Here is a 17036-nt window from a genome sequence, read left to right on the forward strand (position 1 = left end):
TCCTTCTTCTGGGTAGGGCACCACTAGGCAGTAAGAGGAGCTAGATGAACTATAGTAGAAGAGACCACAGCAATTGAGGAGCACACAAGACACACAGACATGCAGCAGAGAAAACAGACCCAGTCCAGGGCCATGACACACAACTCCAAGGCACAACTAATATACCACATTTCACACAAATGGTACCCACCAAACCGTACCACTCTGCAGCCCCACAAAAGCAGAATGACTTGATATTGTTGAACCGTCAAAAGAACCCCCAGTGGCCAAAAAAATATGTCAGGAAAGAGCCAGGGACTTCTACCATGACCTGCTTGAAGTATAAGGCAAACCCTTATTCCACCTCTCTTCCAAAACCAACTTTTCAAACTTTCCTATCAGTGAACTTGACTTTCTGCTGTTGATTTTTGTTTCCAGGCAATTACGGCAATATCCTTGGGATGGGGAGAGTTGCTGTGGTGACAATGCAGAGCTGACGCTGAATCCTCACAGGACCAGGAAATAAATGGATAGCAATAATGCTGGACCCAAAGGACAGGGGAAAGACTGATGTCCTGAGTGACACCAAATTACAACTTAGAAAGTAATAAAAGCTACAAGAGAGGTGCTATAAAAGAACAGGAAAGAGGGGCCCAGAGTGGTAGCCTGGCAGCTAAAGTCCTCGCCTTGTGTGAGCCAGGATCCCATATGGGCAGCAGTTCTAATCCCAGTGGTCCCGCTTCCCTTCCAGCTCTCTGCTTGTGGTCTGGGAAAGCAGTCGAGGTCAGCCCAAGGCCTTGGGACCCTGCACCCGCATGGGAGACCTGGAGGAAATTCCTGGCTCCTGGCTTCAGATCGGTGCAGCACCGGTCATTGTGATCACTTGGGGAGTGAATCACTGGATGAAAGGTCTTCCTTTCTGTCTCTCCTCCTCTCTGTATATCTGACTTTCCAATAAAAATAAATAAATCTTTTTAAAAAAAAGTAAATAATTTTTAATGAATAATACACTGTTTCAAATAAAATATAGTGAGAAAGGAGAAAGGGAGAGTTTATTCTATGGGGTTATGTGCATGGCTTTGAGAGGCATCCTTTGAAGTTGCATTCTATGATTTGGACCTTGTAGAGTGGTAAGAATTGGTGTATTCCACACAGGTAGTATGAGCAGAGGCTTGAAGACAAAAGGACAAAGATAAAGTAATAGAGAACCTGTTTAGAGACTTACAAACAGCACAGGCAGAATATGGAGTGTAAGGAGAAAAATGACAGAGGGGGACAGATTACTGGATATGAATTCAGAAAGGCAGCCTTTGGGATCATGACTCAAATTCCAAACAAGATAGATAGCTACAGTCATACTAATGAACTGCAAAGAAACTCCTTCAGGGTACTTCATGGAAAAAGGACAGAAAAATAAATTTATTTGGGTGCAAAAAGTTCTGAAACCAGGGGCAGATGTTTGGATACAGCAGAATAAGGCAGCCATATCCCACACTGGAGTGCCAGTTAAAAGTCCAAGCTGTTCTATCCCATCAGCTTCCCGTAAATGCACACTGAAAGGCAGTGGATGGTGGCTCGGTGATTGGGCTCCTGCCACCATGCGGAGGACCTGCATGGCATTCCTGGGTGTCTGGCTTTGTCCTGACCCAGCTATGACTGCTGCTAGCATTTGGGGAGTGAATCTGAGGGTGCAAGATCAGTCTCTTCTCCCTCTTCCTTTCAAGCAGATAAAAACTTTTTTTATAATTCTGAAATTGCATACTTCACTAATCCTCAAAGTTAAAAAGTGCTCATGAGCCCTTCTGTGCCCACCACTTAATGTTAATAATAAACTCAATGTTAACAGGGAAGACCCTTGAAAGATCATGTCCCCGTCCTCAAAAACACCACTCAAAACCCTGCAGGGATGGTCAAGGATGGAACATCCAAGGTAAAGCCAAGAGGTTAAGCAAATATTTTCCCAGCCAGGACTAAGGTCTTCACATGCCAGAAATGCTCTCACACAACAGCACCTGTCCCACATGTGACCTGACTCCAAAGAGCTGCCTCTTCCTTCACTCCTTAGAAGTAAAAATGCACCCATCAAGCAGCATGCCTAATTCAGCCTCTCATTTTCCAAGCACTCTCCTGAATCTCCAGCAGGCAGGCTCATTGTCACACAGCAGCCAGTCTTTCTCACAGGGGTGCACATTAATAACAATTTTGTCTGGTGTCATAGAAGCCTATAGGCTCTTAGCTGAATTTATTTGAAAAACAAGGTGTGTGTGTGTGTGTGTGTGTGTGTGTGTGTGTGTGTGTGTGTGTGTGTGCTGTCCAAAGATCTTAAGTTAGCATGGAACTCTCATAGAGATAACTACCATAAGTACAGCTATCCAAGAAGCACTCTTGTTTTTTAATTCACTGCTTGCCATGACAACATAATAAACACACCTTGAGAGATTCACACATGCCCAAGAATTGAAAATGGCACAGTTCCTCCCTCATGGTGCTCTCACGCATAAGTTCAACTCCTCTTCTTAAATTCTCTGAAATTCTAGTAAAACATACATTTTCAACTACAAGAGACTACTAATAGTTTTGTGGCAAATTAGCAAAACAAATTTTATTTTGTGATGCATGAACAATTACTAAACTTTAAGTTTTTAAAAAAGTCACTATGGTTTCAACATCTGGTTTTCCTATTTGTGTATGGAGTTCTGTTCGATGTTCCTGTATGCTTTCATAAATGACTAATAGGAGACAAGACTAATAGGAAACACAACTTTGAGCAAATTCATTGACGGTTGGTTTCAGTTAACAGCTGGTCTTTAAACTACCCAACATAAAAGCATACATTTTAGGGGGAAAAACTGACCCCAAAACTGCTTCATAAACTAGAGGATTTCATTTTTCAAAGCTTTAAGGAAAAGCCCTATGGTTCTGTCATATGTGTGTTTAAGAAAGTTAAAAGTTTCCGCCTTGAAACATCAGACAAGAGATTTTTACAATACAGTAAGTGTCAACTAAAACATAACTCCCCTCAAAGTTACATAAAGAAATGAGCCTCTGTGATGCATTTTTTTCTCTTCCAATAGTGAAGCCCAAACCTAACATCACAGGCAACAGTCTCGGTTTCTCTGCAATGGTGCTGAGAAAGGGCTGGCTTCCACGGGTTCAGATCAACCCCAACACTTCCCTCTGCCACCAAGAACTGAGCCACCATAAGAAGCAGAATGTGGTATTCAGTTTCTCACTACCCTCCTAGCAGATGTACGGCCTTTTCTAAAATACTTAAAGATGTGACTTCTTCATTCAAAGGAGAGTCCCCCTTTTCCACCCCTTATCTTCTTTTGGAGGTGGGGGTAGGATGGAGAACAGCTTTGAGAAAACATTGGGTGACTACACGAAGAATGTGTAATGAACAGTGTATCCCAGAGAATAAAAATCTACCTCTAACTAGAAACCGCTTGCTTAAGCTTGTCTCTGGGGAGTCTGCCAGGTCCTCACATCCAGAGAGTGGCTGCCTTTTTCGAAACAGGAATAATGGACTTTGCAGAACTTTTGGCAAATTATTGACAAAAGGACCTATTTCTCCTTCCTATGAAAAGAAACTGACAGTGACAGAAGCAAGAGAACAACTTTAGCCACTAATTTATACACTGCAAAGGACGGACGGATAAATCAGACTTCCATGTAATACCCTTTCAAATTCCTTCCCAGTTAAAAATTTGCAAGGATGGCCAACAAGTCACAAAAATATCTGTCCTGAATTTTTTTCTGGATTTTTAAGGCCTTTTGAACATAATATTTTTAGCTGTTTTGAACATAATATTTTTTTCATTAACATAGTATTCAGGGGCATAGTTAACATATCATGGGATTGGGAAATGCCAAGATATTTTACTTGAGCACCCTTTCATTTTTTTGAGGCTCAATTAACTACACAACTTGCTCCATTAGGAATAACATTCACTACGTTTGTGTTCATTTTCCCAAAGCATAAACACTACCATTGTTCCTGGCTCCAAGTCATTGATATTTTTCCCAGCAATTTTTGTGCCCAACACATTGTTATGAGCAGGTGAATAGCTAATAAATTCTGTTGGGTGATGGATGTACTCAATTACAGAATATTCAAAAATTTTCTATTTTTTAAGTCTCCCACAGCAAAACTGCTGTAACCTTTATGTCCAGCTGAGCTCAACGTCTGATTCATTTCTAAAACTCACAAATGCGTAATCAAAGCTCAGAGAGCACTTTAAAATGTCTGCATACCCACGTCACTGCCTAGAACATAAAACACTGAATCAAGTACAAAGTGACCTGAAATGCATCCTGGAACTGATTTTTCTGTCTCATAATTTCAACACTCACATGAGACATTCTCAAACAGCAATAAGAAAACTGGGATTAAAAATCCAAATTGCAGGATTTTCACTTAACAAAATAACCCATGGCCCAAATCTACATTATTTCATATTCAAATTCACTTTCTTCCAAAATGAACAAAAGTCTACACATACACATACACACACAATTATTCAGAATAGGCTGTAAACTAATACTAAAAATGTGTCCGTGGCTAAATATTGTGTGTCACAAATATACACCCAGCACCATTTGCAGGCAGGTGTTCCAGGTGTGTCACCAAGGTCCTCACACCAACTTATCATTAAATGTGGATCACACGGTGCCAAGCTGTCCCCAGAGAAGCATGGTGTGCCCAGCCTCAGAGAACTGGGAACAGGGAATGTGTCTTACTGTAGAACAAAAGAATTCGTTTTATCGCTCGCCTTTACCGCTGCAGAAAATGGCTTGTGGTGTGTGGAGCTCATGATAAATGTGCCCCCTCGAGTTCTTTATTACCTCTGTAAATCACAGGACTGACAGCAGTTAATAAGAAAAGCTTTTGAGTGGTTTTGAAGTTTGGCTTTGTACAAATAAAGTCTCATATTAAAGATTTTGCTAGTCCTCAAGGTGTAGAGAAGGCAGCGCTTGTAGACTTTTGGTACCTTTAACTGTTTGTCTCCTTGTTCTCATTTACAAAACAGAAAAGGCAAGAAAACCTTTCAGAGACGCACCCTTAGGAAAGTACAAACAGATCTTCGTTCCGACAGTGCCGTGCTGTCACAGCAATGCTCGTATTGTTGAAATTATGATCTCTTCTGTATTTTGTAAGCTGGGTATTCAGATAGACGCCAGAAAAAATATGTGCAAGAAAGAAGGCTGATATGTAGTAGATTTACTATATTAAGTTTCTTTACTCCTTCTGGCCACAGCAAATCTTGGTTTGGTGTCAACAGAGGGTTCTGAAGCCCCCATCTGCTGCTGGTTCAATCTTGGCCCTAGAAGCCCGAAATGCACCGCTCAGAATATAACTGACATTCAGAGAACTGGCAGCGCTCTGTCTCTGAATTGCCTTTTTCTCCAGGAAACACGCGGTCCCAGCTGTGGTAAAGTGCAAGTTGTACTGTTTGTACTTTCTGGGAGATGAAGCGAGGACACAAAAGCAAGGAGTGTCTTTTCCTGTTTGCTGCTAAAATCCTCCGTCAAAAACAGCACCGGCCCACACTGATTTTACAGCACACTAAATACTAGCCTGACAGTATGAACACAGCAAAAAAGGATTAGTGACCCAAACTGGAGCTCCCGATTCTGGCTTCCAGCTACTACAGACACGTGGAAGCAAAGGAGATGGTTCATGCAGCTGATTTCCTGCCACCCACACATGCGAGAGCGAGACTGAGTTCTCAGCTTCTTGCTCCAGCCTCAGCCCAGGCCTGGATATTGCGGACATTTGCCAAGGGAAGCAGCACATGCAAATGCACTCATTCTAACAAGTAAAAAATAATTTTTAAAGTTATTCATCTATATAAATTGGCTAGCCATCTATCCATACAACAGAAACTGACCAGCTTACAATCTGGGATTCAACTTCACTTTGTCACAAGCAACAAAAACAAGCAAAAATCAAATTTTCTAATTATCCATCTTTGGCATTTGCCCCTTCATAGGCACAAAATTACAAAGGGCAAGGCACTAATTCAATGTTGATTGTTACAGCATTCTGACTAAGGTATACATCTCAAAAATTTTCAAACTACACATTTGTACATGTAAGGGGCCTGAATTTAAGAAAAAAAAAAGATTTAAAAAAAAATTTTTTTATTTAAGGGCCCGGCATGATGGCGCAGTGGTTAAGGTCCTCGCCTTGCACGCCCGGGACCCCATATGGGCGCCGGTTCTATCCCGCAGTCCCGCTTCCCTTCCCCAAAGCTTTGGGACCCTGCACCCATGTGGGATACCCGGAAGAAGTTAATTCTCACAGCAATCTGACGATTAGCTCTTCTGTAAAGGATGGGCAAAAGATGGGACGGAGAGACATTTTGAAAGATATCGCAATCCACAAGGGTCTTGACATGTCTATAGAGACAAACTCTGGCTCCGGCCCAGAGTTTAGATCTGCAGCTAGCGGTTACCAGAGAGGCCTAAGCATCCACCAAGCCCAAAGAACAGCCCAAGTAAGCAGTACTGAGCCTGCCAGCTCTGGTTCCTGACTCCAGCTTCCTGTTAAAGCAGACCCAGGGATGCAGTGAGTGGTGCTGTCTCGAGTGATTGGCTTCCTGCCATCCACCAGAGAGATTCAGATTGAGTTCTAAGCTCCCAGGTGTCAGGGCAAGTATTTGGGAAGTAAGTCAGCAAATAGGAGTATACACTTTCTCTTTTCTTCCCAAATTAAGAAAACATTAAGTAAATATATATGCTATATATATGCATATGTGTGTTATATATTATATATTAAGCACATATGTATGTATGTGTGTATGTGTGTGTTCACCTATGAATCCCATAAAACTAGAAAATAAAAGTGAGGTGGAATGGAAGCCAAATTGAAAAATAAATGTTGGGCTGGGCATTTGGTCTAGCACATGAACCACAGGTTGGGATGTCTAGGGTCTGTGTTGGAGTCCCTGAGCTCAAGGTCCAGCTCTACTCCCAGCTTCAGCTTTTAACAATCTGTACTCTAGGAAGTAGTTGGGTCCCTGCCACCTGCATGGGAACCTGGGTTGGCTTCCTAACTCCCAGTTTCAGCCTTGGCTATTACAAGCATCAGGACTGAACCAGTAGATGTGAGTTTTCTGTCCCTATTGTTTTTCTCTATTTTCTCTATTTCTCCGCAAGCCTCTCTAATTAAAAAAATAATAACACGATGGTTCAATTAGCCAATCCTGTATCTGCAAGCATGGCATCCCATATGGGAAGCACCCATTCAGCTTCCTGCTTGTGGCCTAGGAAAGCAGTAGAAGACAGCCCAAAGCTTTGGGACCCTATATCCACATGGGAGACCTGAAAAGAATTTCTTGGTTTGGATCAGCTCAACTCCAGCTATTGCAGCCATTTGGGGAGTGAACCAGCAGATGAAAGATATTTCTGTTTCTCCTTCTCTCTGTAAATCTGTCTTTGCAATAAAAAGAAATAATTTTTTAAAGTTTACCTTAACTACTTGCTGCTAAATTTAAAGAAAAATATTCATAGAAGTTTTTATGAAGCTACTTCAAAATATACAAATTGTCAAAACCCATGGGTAGTATTTTCACAACAAGCACTTTCCATGAACTGCCTTTTACACATGTAGTTCCAAATATTTTGTGCCAAAATAAATTTCTCCTTTAATGACCTTTTTATGAATTGTTTGCAGTATCTTTGTAGGTAAGAAAATCATGACTCAATCTCCAAAGCCCAACATGTGACTCCTCTGTATGGCTAGGACAACTCATTCAATCTAGATGTGTTGGATAAGGAAAAAAAAAAACTTTATCCAGCTCAAAGTGAGAAGCAGAAGCTATATTCTGAATAAATCAAATTATTCCCTGATTTATTCAAATTTATAAGTCACTTAGGCTATCTGGGCTTTCCCTTTCCAAAAGAAAAGAAAAGAAAAAGAGGGAGAAAGGGAAAGAGAGAGAGAAAATAAACCTTCCTGCATAATCTGAATTTATCAGACAAATATTATTTGATCCTTTACTTCATCTTTCATGGATTCAAGAAAGAAAAGGAACATAACGCTTGTAGTTCTGGAGACCCTGAGGCCGGTGAGCTTTGCAATGGGGTAGAAGAATATCACATTAGCTGAAAGGTCAGCAGAGTAGGAAGGAGCAGCTGGACAGGAGTCCACTGGGGCTTCAGAACTGGAAACATTCTACACCACAGAGGGGAGATGAACAAGTGTTGCTAACTTCATAGTTCTTACACACACATACATACACAGACAGTAAACATTTCAAAACTAAAGTGAGGAAAGGATACAGAACCAACAAGACCTGTATTTTACAAACTGTCATTCCCAACTTTTCAAAAGCAGAGGATGCCTTTGTATTGCTTGTCTGTTACTTCACACTCCGTATCTATTTCAAATGGCACCTCTAGGAGGCCTTCCCTGGCATTTCCTCTGTCCAGGCAGCTGTAGCTTCTGATCATGGCTGTCACTCTCTATGAGCTGGGCATGGTTCGTGTCTGTCCTTCCTTGATAGAGAGGAAGACATCATCTGGCATTATGTTTTAAACACCCACAGTAGTGTCTTGTTTGCAATATCCAATGCACCTTAAATTATTTCATATTATATTTACATAATTTATAAAATAATATGGAATACATTAATTTTGTCACCAAGTCTGGTTTTCAGCCTCAAAAAGGTTAATTCTGTCCAGATGCTTTCAGGGCTACTGCAATATCTGAAATGATGCTGATCAGCATTTTAACTTGCCTTCTTTCCTTGTCGGTGAATAATTGCCACAACTGTAGATATGAGCTCATTTGAAGGAATGAAGAGTTCTCCCTAAGATCATTAAATAGACCTATGCATAATTATCAATTTCCTCTTGAAGCTAACATTTGCTGAAAGAAAAGGAAAGATTCTATTAATGATCTAAACACTTGACTTTTTGGACCTATTCCATTTAATGGGAAAAAACGAGTTCTCTGTTCTTGGGTTTCTGCCAGGTGCTCTTTTACCGGGAATCATTCTAAACTTCTAATCACAGTTCAACAACCATCCTCCAAATCATATACAGGTATTGATATTTGCCACTCTCCAGTTAAATTACATCAAATGTCAATGCAATCAACTCATTAGCAGGCTTGTATCGAGCTCCAATGCTCACTACTCACTTCTGTACCTCTTTGATTAAGCAGTATCCCTTGTCTATCAGCTGATCGGCTCAGTAATACTGCTAAGACAAAACCAAAGGAGAAGAAAGCAGTTGGCTGCTTTTTTTTAAGCCATCTGTGTGCCTTGATGCTTTCTTATGCAGGATATCAATATTCTACAATCTTGTAGGAAATGAACACAAAATTACAGAACTGCTTAGAGAATCATTTTAACTGCAAGTCACAAGAGGTCATTGAAAAGCTTTGTTTTGGCCCCTGGGTCACACTTTGCTACTACTCTTCCACCTTTCCTGCTACCTGATAAGCTAAATCTTCCTTACAGAGGTAAAAGCTATAGGCGAACCCGGAGTAACACTGACACACGTAACATCTGGAAGCAAGGGTCAACGTAACTTGACGGCATGTTGGGCCGCTGCTCCAAACTGTCTCTCTCTTCCATCCCTCCGTTACTGCCCAACATGATTTAACAACTGTAATTCCTTATTTAACGATGTCAAAGGTTTTTAGGAAATTGACTGTATTTCACCAACGATATATTTCTTCTTGATTACAGAGTGGTTAAAATGATTTTAAACCAAGACAGCAAAATAAAGCAGTAATAAAATCAATAAAAGGTGCTTAAAACATTCCTTCTATTAGGTAATGGCATTTAAAATATCCGTAGCTTGTAATGGCACTTAGGATATGCCCAAAAATCAATGAGCTAAATTACTTATTGAACTAGTTAATTTGAACACTGAGTTTTTTATGTATATTGATAAAACAGACTACAGAATACTCCTGGCAAGTAGCGACCCATGATCACGGTCATATGTCTCCCTCTGCTGGAAAACATGTTAATAATTTCTTCCAGTTACAGAACAAAACGATGAAAAATTATAAGATATAGCCTCGAAAGGGTCCACACAAAAGCCTTCTGTATCACTAGAAATGCATGTGTATAAGTAAAATCACAAAAAGTAAATATACATCTTTAAATGTTGCCATTATTTTAGTTCAGGATCATATAGCAGATGAGAACCAAATCCACTTGGTTTCAAAACTCTCCTTAGCTTTACAAACACTACCCTAGGGTTCTGGGGTCTATTAGAAATAAGATTCTAAAAGCCTTCAGTCTTCTGTCTTCAATAACAGAAGGGAAGAACCACATTCCCAGAGTTTAATCAAAATTAACTTTGAACTGTCTTTGTAAATGCTTTTTGAGAAGTCAAGATAGGAAGCTGAACAACTTTACATTGCACCACCTATGCCGGGTGGGCTGAGTTTCCAACACAACCATTCCCAGTTTTTTTTTTTTTCAAACATTCCTATTTAAAATGCTAAATATTTTGCTGAAAAGACTTCACTGGTTTTCAATGTCTCCCACTACTAGTTCAGCCCTAAGCAGATAGAGTTCTGAAGAACTTGCCTCAGGACTGTTAGCTCTGACTACAAAGCATCGCTTCAGAAATTATGATGAAAGGTGCTAATAGGTGGACCAAGGTGAAGAGATGATCTGACATCAACCTAAAACTGTAAGCAGAACTTTTGAGAAAAATTGCAGCTGCCCAGAATATAGCATTTTGTTTTTGCATCATTTCATTAGTAGTAAGTAGCTCATCTATTTTTTTTCTCTCACTCTTTCACTCTATTTATATTCAAAACGATAAGTGTACATAAAATTCCATGTGCTGATGGCTAAAATGTTCCATCAGTGAGCTTTGCTTACTTTGTCCAAGTTTTGCTATGGTTTCATGTGTACAGGAATTCAATAAGAACTGCAAAGACTATTATTATTTGCTTCGTGCTAAAAGATCATTAACCTGTGGACATACAGAGGGACTCCAAAAATGGAATCAAAAGGTAGGAGCAAAATATTCTGAAATCCATGCATAGTTTTTTCATAATGCACATTTTCTGTAAACTTATTGAAGTCACCTAGTGCTGTGTGATACTCCACCCAAATTCACCATACAGCTAATCAAAGTCCACTTCTCCTACATGCAAATACTAAAAAGATGACTGATAGTCCTGCCCTTCACACATTCATACAGAAGAAGTACGTATCACACAAAGTATGCATGCTAAGCACCATACTTGAAATGTGATGTAGGAAGAGAGACACTGTGTGTGACTACTGGCAGGGGAAAAAAATGGAATTTCATACAGAAAGAAGGGCCACAGCCGGAGAAGCAAGATTGGGAAGCAGTGCAGCCATCTACACATCCAAAGTTCTGCCCACATGTGATAACCTTATATGTGAACATTGGAAGGGGAGTTGTCCCCAGCCCCACCAGCCCAAGGCATTCCAAGAAAATGCTCCTGGCCCAGCACCCAAGGAGCTGTTTGGTTTGACAGCACTTGCAGTGATAACCCCAGAAAGTCCTGCATCCAGCAATATTCCAGAAGAAGGAAGAGAAGCAGGCAGCAAGAAGCATGTCCCATACCCAAATAAGCCCCAAAGTGCAGACCAGGCTTCCGGTGCTTGGCTGAGCTGCCCACTTCGAATGTCAGGTGCACTCTGTCTCAGACCCTGCAGTTTTGCTTATCACCCATTTCCTTCTCATGTCTGAAATTCTTTCCTGACAGGAGACAAAAACCTCTGTTCCAGCCAACTCTAGCAAAGGATGAAACAGACACACAAAGATAGGCTGTGGAACCCCAAGCACAGGCAAGCTACCTTGGACAGAAGGGTTTCCTTTTGAATGAGCCTGAGAAAGAGCTGGACGCTTCCCTGGTGTATGATGGGGACAACTGGAGGAGCACAGGGGACAGCGCGTGGCTGCACATGGCATTCCCTATGGGTTTGCCCAGGGAGAGAACAGAAGTAAGTGATGTGTAAGAGTTGCCTGAGACCAGGTCAGCAAAAGTCTCAGACCTCTTTCTAAAGTCCAGATTTAACCCTGTAGAGTCTGGAAAAATCTGGAGGGATTTTAAAGAAGGAACACCAGCAATTCACTTCGAGGCGGGGGAAGGGGTCGCAGGAATTGGGAAGAACAAAATGCCAGGTTTGGATGTTCTAGCCAGAGGCAGGTAAGAGGTATCTCTCTGTAAGCACTTTTTTTAAGAGACAAAAATTTCAAGAGACAGACACGGAAAGAGTTCCTACCCACTGGTTCACTGCTCAAATGTCCACAATGACTGTGGCTAGCTGAAGGATGGAAGACCAGGTAAAATCATACAAAACAGAAATGCATTTTATTTGTCACAGGCATTAAGAATGACTGGAAAACATCAGAATGGCAGTAGAAATGAGAGTTACCCCAAGACAGGGTAGAATATTAGAGACTAAACTCATGGTGGCTGTACTCCTGTTGACTGAATGAATTCTTTGTATTCAAGATGTGACATGGAAGAGGCCAATTCAAAACAAAGGTCTGGTGAGGTTCCAACCCCAGCAGCTGCCAGGGCTACACCGGCTGACCTCCGGGCTTGCTTTTTCTAGCCAGCAGCTCTAAGTGTTCCTGCACCAATCTTCACACGTCTTGCTCTAATCACAGCAGCCTGATCCTGGAAGAAAATTAACTCTTCGGATGGAAGATTTCCTGCAGTCCGCACACCACAGTCTCTCTGGGCTCCAGCCAAGCAGGCGAACAGCCCGAATTGTGACTGCCTCCCAGGGCCCCCCAAGCACAATGGAAAACGATTTTCTAACATATTTGTACCATGCAAGGGTTCCTGTGGAGAGTTCTATTTCCTGGGTATGAACTAGAAATTGCTGTAATTTTTTTCACTTCTTTTTAATTTGCAGTTAAATGAAATATGACAACAGCAAGAAGAAAAACAACCATGTAAGGGATCCAAGGCCAACACGCACAGCCATCACGTGTGGCAAGCACAAAACAGGGGAAATCTCCTGAGACAAACCAAGTGCTTCTGCCACGCTCGATCATTCACTGGAAAAGTCAAAATGACCACAAATACATTTTAGAAAAAAATAATTTGAAAAAAGTAAGTTTTATATGCTAAAAATACCCAAGGCAAAGATAAAAACAAAATACTCAGTTAAGGGATTTTTGTTGTAGGGTGCAAGATCATACCAGACAAATCTAGGGTACATTAAGAAGTCTTTATTAACCAAGCTTGGTGACAGTAGGGCCCACCAGAAATTAGAAAATGACAGGTCCATGTGACAATTCAGTCTGAATCAAGACTCTGAGAAGAACAAATGGTCATTATTGTGAAACCCATCCATTAAACTGACGACCTTCGTCCCAGCTGCCCCAGCAATATAAATTATCCTAAGAGATATGCAGCACACAACCTGGACACACTTACAAAGCTGTAAACATTCACCTTTTCATAGCTTTTCTGTCCACATTCCATTACTTCTAGGCCTCATCTTTCTTAGATCTCTTGAAAGTACACAAAGTAGAAATACAAAGCATCTTAGCATTAACAACTTTACTGTCCCACCCACCGAAGCAGTGAACAGAGGGTGAGGGAGACAGACATACAGGGCTCATGTTCAGGGCTAGCTGTCCTGTTGTTGATTTTGTTTTGTGACTTTTCATTAAGGGGATGTGCAGGAATTGTGTAACGGAGACTATCATATCCAGACATGAGGATACAATGTGGTATGCATCTCTTACTTGCACATCAAAGATGGACTCCCAATGAAACTGCTAACTATATTTTGACAATAGGACACGGGACTCTGCCACTGTCCATGCCCTCAATAATGGACATATGACTGTTTATGAAGAACTATACTATTGTAACAATACAGGGGGACTCAGTGGGGGAAGAGGGGGTTTGGGGAGGAAGAAAGGGAAATTCCAGGACCTATGTAACTGTATCATAAAATGATAATAATAATAATTAGTGGAAAAAATAAAGAAAGATGTAACACTAAGACTGTGGGGCCTAGTGCAATAGCCTAGTGGCTAAATCTTCACCTTGTATGCACCAGGATCCCATATGGGCACCAGTTTGTGTCCTGGCTGCTCCACTTCCCATCCAGCTCCCTGCTTGTGGCCTGGGAAAGCAGTCGAGGACAGCCCAAAGCCTTGGGACCCTGCACCCCATGGGAGTCCTGGAAGAAGCTCCTGGTTCCTGGCCTCTGATTGGCTCAGTTCTGGCCATTGCAGCCACTTGGGCATTGAACCAGCAGACAAATCTCTCTCTCTGTATCTCCTTCTCTCTATATATCTACCTTTCCAATAAGAATAAAATAAATGTTAAAAAAAAAAAAAAAGACCATCTGTGGACCTGTTTGCCTCTCAATGGTAATAAACTGGTCTGGGGCCTGGGGCCAGCACGGTGACTCAATAGACTTATCTTCCACCAACATCCCTCTACTCTGTGGAGGGCTGTTCCACTTTCAGTCTAGCTAACTGCCTATGGCCTTGGAAAGGAGTGGCGAATGGCCCAAATCCTTGGGACCCTGCACCCATGTTGGAAACCTGGAAGAAACTCCTGGCTTCTGGTTTCAGATCAGCACAGCTCTGGGCAGTGTAGCCTTTTAGGGAGATTTCTCTCTTCTCTGTAAATCAGCCTTTCAAATGGAACTAACTAACTAAATAAATGCAAAGCAAGAAAGCAAGGAAGGAAGGAAGGAAGGAAGATAGATAGATCTAAAGACGGAGCCCAGGCATGAAGGATGCTGAAAGGGAAAAGGGGAACTTCATGTGACCCCCCAGAACTGACATCTATCAGCAGGGCACTAAGACAGCAATTCTCCCTTGTACCAACAACAGCCGTCAAGAGTGACTAAGCTATTACAAACACCTTAGAGGGCCCAGCACCATAGCGTAGTGGTTAAAGTCCTCACCTTGAACACCCGGGATCCCATATGAGCACCGGTTCTAACCCCGGCTGCTCCACTTCCTATCCAGCTCCCTGTTTGTGGCCTGGGAAAGCAGTTGAGGATGGCCCAAAGCCTTGGGACCCTGTACCGGTGTGGGAGACCCAGAAGAAGCTCCTGGCTCCTGGCTTTGGATTGGCTCAGCTCCAGCTGTTGCGCTCACTTGGGGCGTGAACCATTGGATGGAAGATCTTCCTCTCTGTATCTCTGACTTTCCAATAAAAAAATAAATCTTAAAAAAAAAATCTTAGAACCTTTAGCCTTCATGCGACTAACCCTTTTTACACTTGAAGGACATGAGGATGTTAAAATGTACAGATCTGTCCAATTTGTGGAAGCTACATCATTAATCAGCATGTTCTACGGCCATACTTAGAAGATAACCTATTTTCAGATTTCCTCTTAGTAAAAATAAAATATATTTTACAAAATTAGTGGGACTGGCACTGTAGTATAGCAAAGTAAACGTGCTACCTGCAACACCAGCAATCCTGTATGTGTGCTGGTTCATAACCTGGCCACGCCATTTCCTGTCTACCTTCCTGCTAATGGCCTGGGAAAGCAGTGTTTGGGCCATGCAACTCAGTTAGGTTCCTGGCTTCAGCCTGGTCTAGCCCCAACCGCTGCAGCCATCTGGGGAGTACTGTTCTCTCCCTGTCTCTTTTTGTAACTCTAACTTTCAAATAAATAAATAATTTTTTAAAGTATGATAATATTAAGAACATTCAGAATCAATTGAAAGGTCAGCATAGTTTGCACAAACTCCCTTAGCAATAAAGATGCTAACTTATCTATGTTAGGAAAGAGACAAAAATAAAACATAAAATTATCAGCAGTGGGGCCTATACCATGGCATAGCACATTAAGCCTCCACCTGCAACACCAGCGTCCCATATTTTCACCCAATTCATGTCCCATCTACTTCTCTTCCCATCCAGCATCCCTGCTAATGGTCTGGAAAAGCAGCTAAGGATGGCCCAAGCCGTGGGACCCTGCACCTGTGTGGGAAACCTGGAAGAAGCTTCTGGATCCTAGCTTCAAATCGACCCAGCTCCGACCATTGCAGCCATTGCACAGTGAACCAGCAGACGAAAGATTTCTGTCTCTCCCTCTATCTCTGTATCTCTGCCTTTCACATCATAAACAAATAAATAAATCTTATAAAAATCATTACAAGTATTTATGATCATAACCTTAAGAACCGTTCAATCTCATTTATGACGAGAAATGTGACGTGTCTAACATTAGCCTGCCATGACATAAACCTTTCCCCATTTCCTGTTGCTGACAAAATACCCAAGGCTGGGTACCTCATAGAAAACAGGGATTCACTTAGTTCACAATGATGGAGGCTCCGTCTACAACTAGACTCAAACAGACTGTTGTACTCGAAAGGCAGAGCAACAGAGACAGAGTGAGAAAGACAAAAAGAGAAATCATCCATCTGTTGGTTCATTCCCAACATCCAGGTCTGGACCAGGCGAAAGCCAGGAGCCAGGAACTCCATACAGGTCTGTCATGGGGGTGGCAGGAGTCCAAGTACCTGGGCCATCCTCCACTGCCCTCCCAAATTTATTAGCACAAAACTGGATGGAAAATGGAGCAGCCAAGACTCAAGCCAGCACTTTCATCAGCTGTGTCAGCGAACCAAGCAACAGCTTGACTTGCTGTGCCACAACACCAGCCCCACCTGCATGATGTTTAAGTTCAAAGCCAATTCCACAGTTTCAATGAACAAGATCCAAAGCAGCTGCTCCATCTGTACACCTGTGTGAAATAAAACAGCAGCGCGTGCCAAAGCTTCAAACCCAGCCTCCTCACGGACACTGAACGCTGCTGGATGAACTCCTCCATGTCAGATCCGCAGTAACAGTCAGAGGTAACAAAGCAGGCCAGCATGCATCAGTGCTTTCTCAGCAACTGTCTCAGGACTCACATGAGATTCATCGCCTTCTCCACACGTCCCACGCCTTGCACATCTTGCACAGATTCCTGTGGTAAAGCCTACCTTTACCTTTCTCTGTCAGACTACACAACACTTCAAACCAAACGTTCTCCGTTATACCGAGGCTACCGAGGCCGGCCCCACCACTAAGCTGCAACCAGGTCCAGCCTGGGACCTCC

This window comes from Ochotona curzoniae, unplaced genomic scaffold (assembly GCF_017591425.1).
Source record: "Ochotona curzoniae isolate NIBS_2020 unplaced genomic scaffold, NIBS_Ocur_1.0 contig_3622, whole genome shotgun sequence".
Classification (NCBI taxonomy): Eukaryota; Metazoa; Chordata; class Mammalia; order Lagomorpha; family Ochotonidae; genus Ochotona; species Ochotona curzoniae.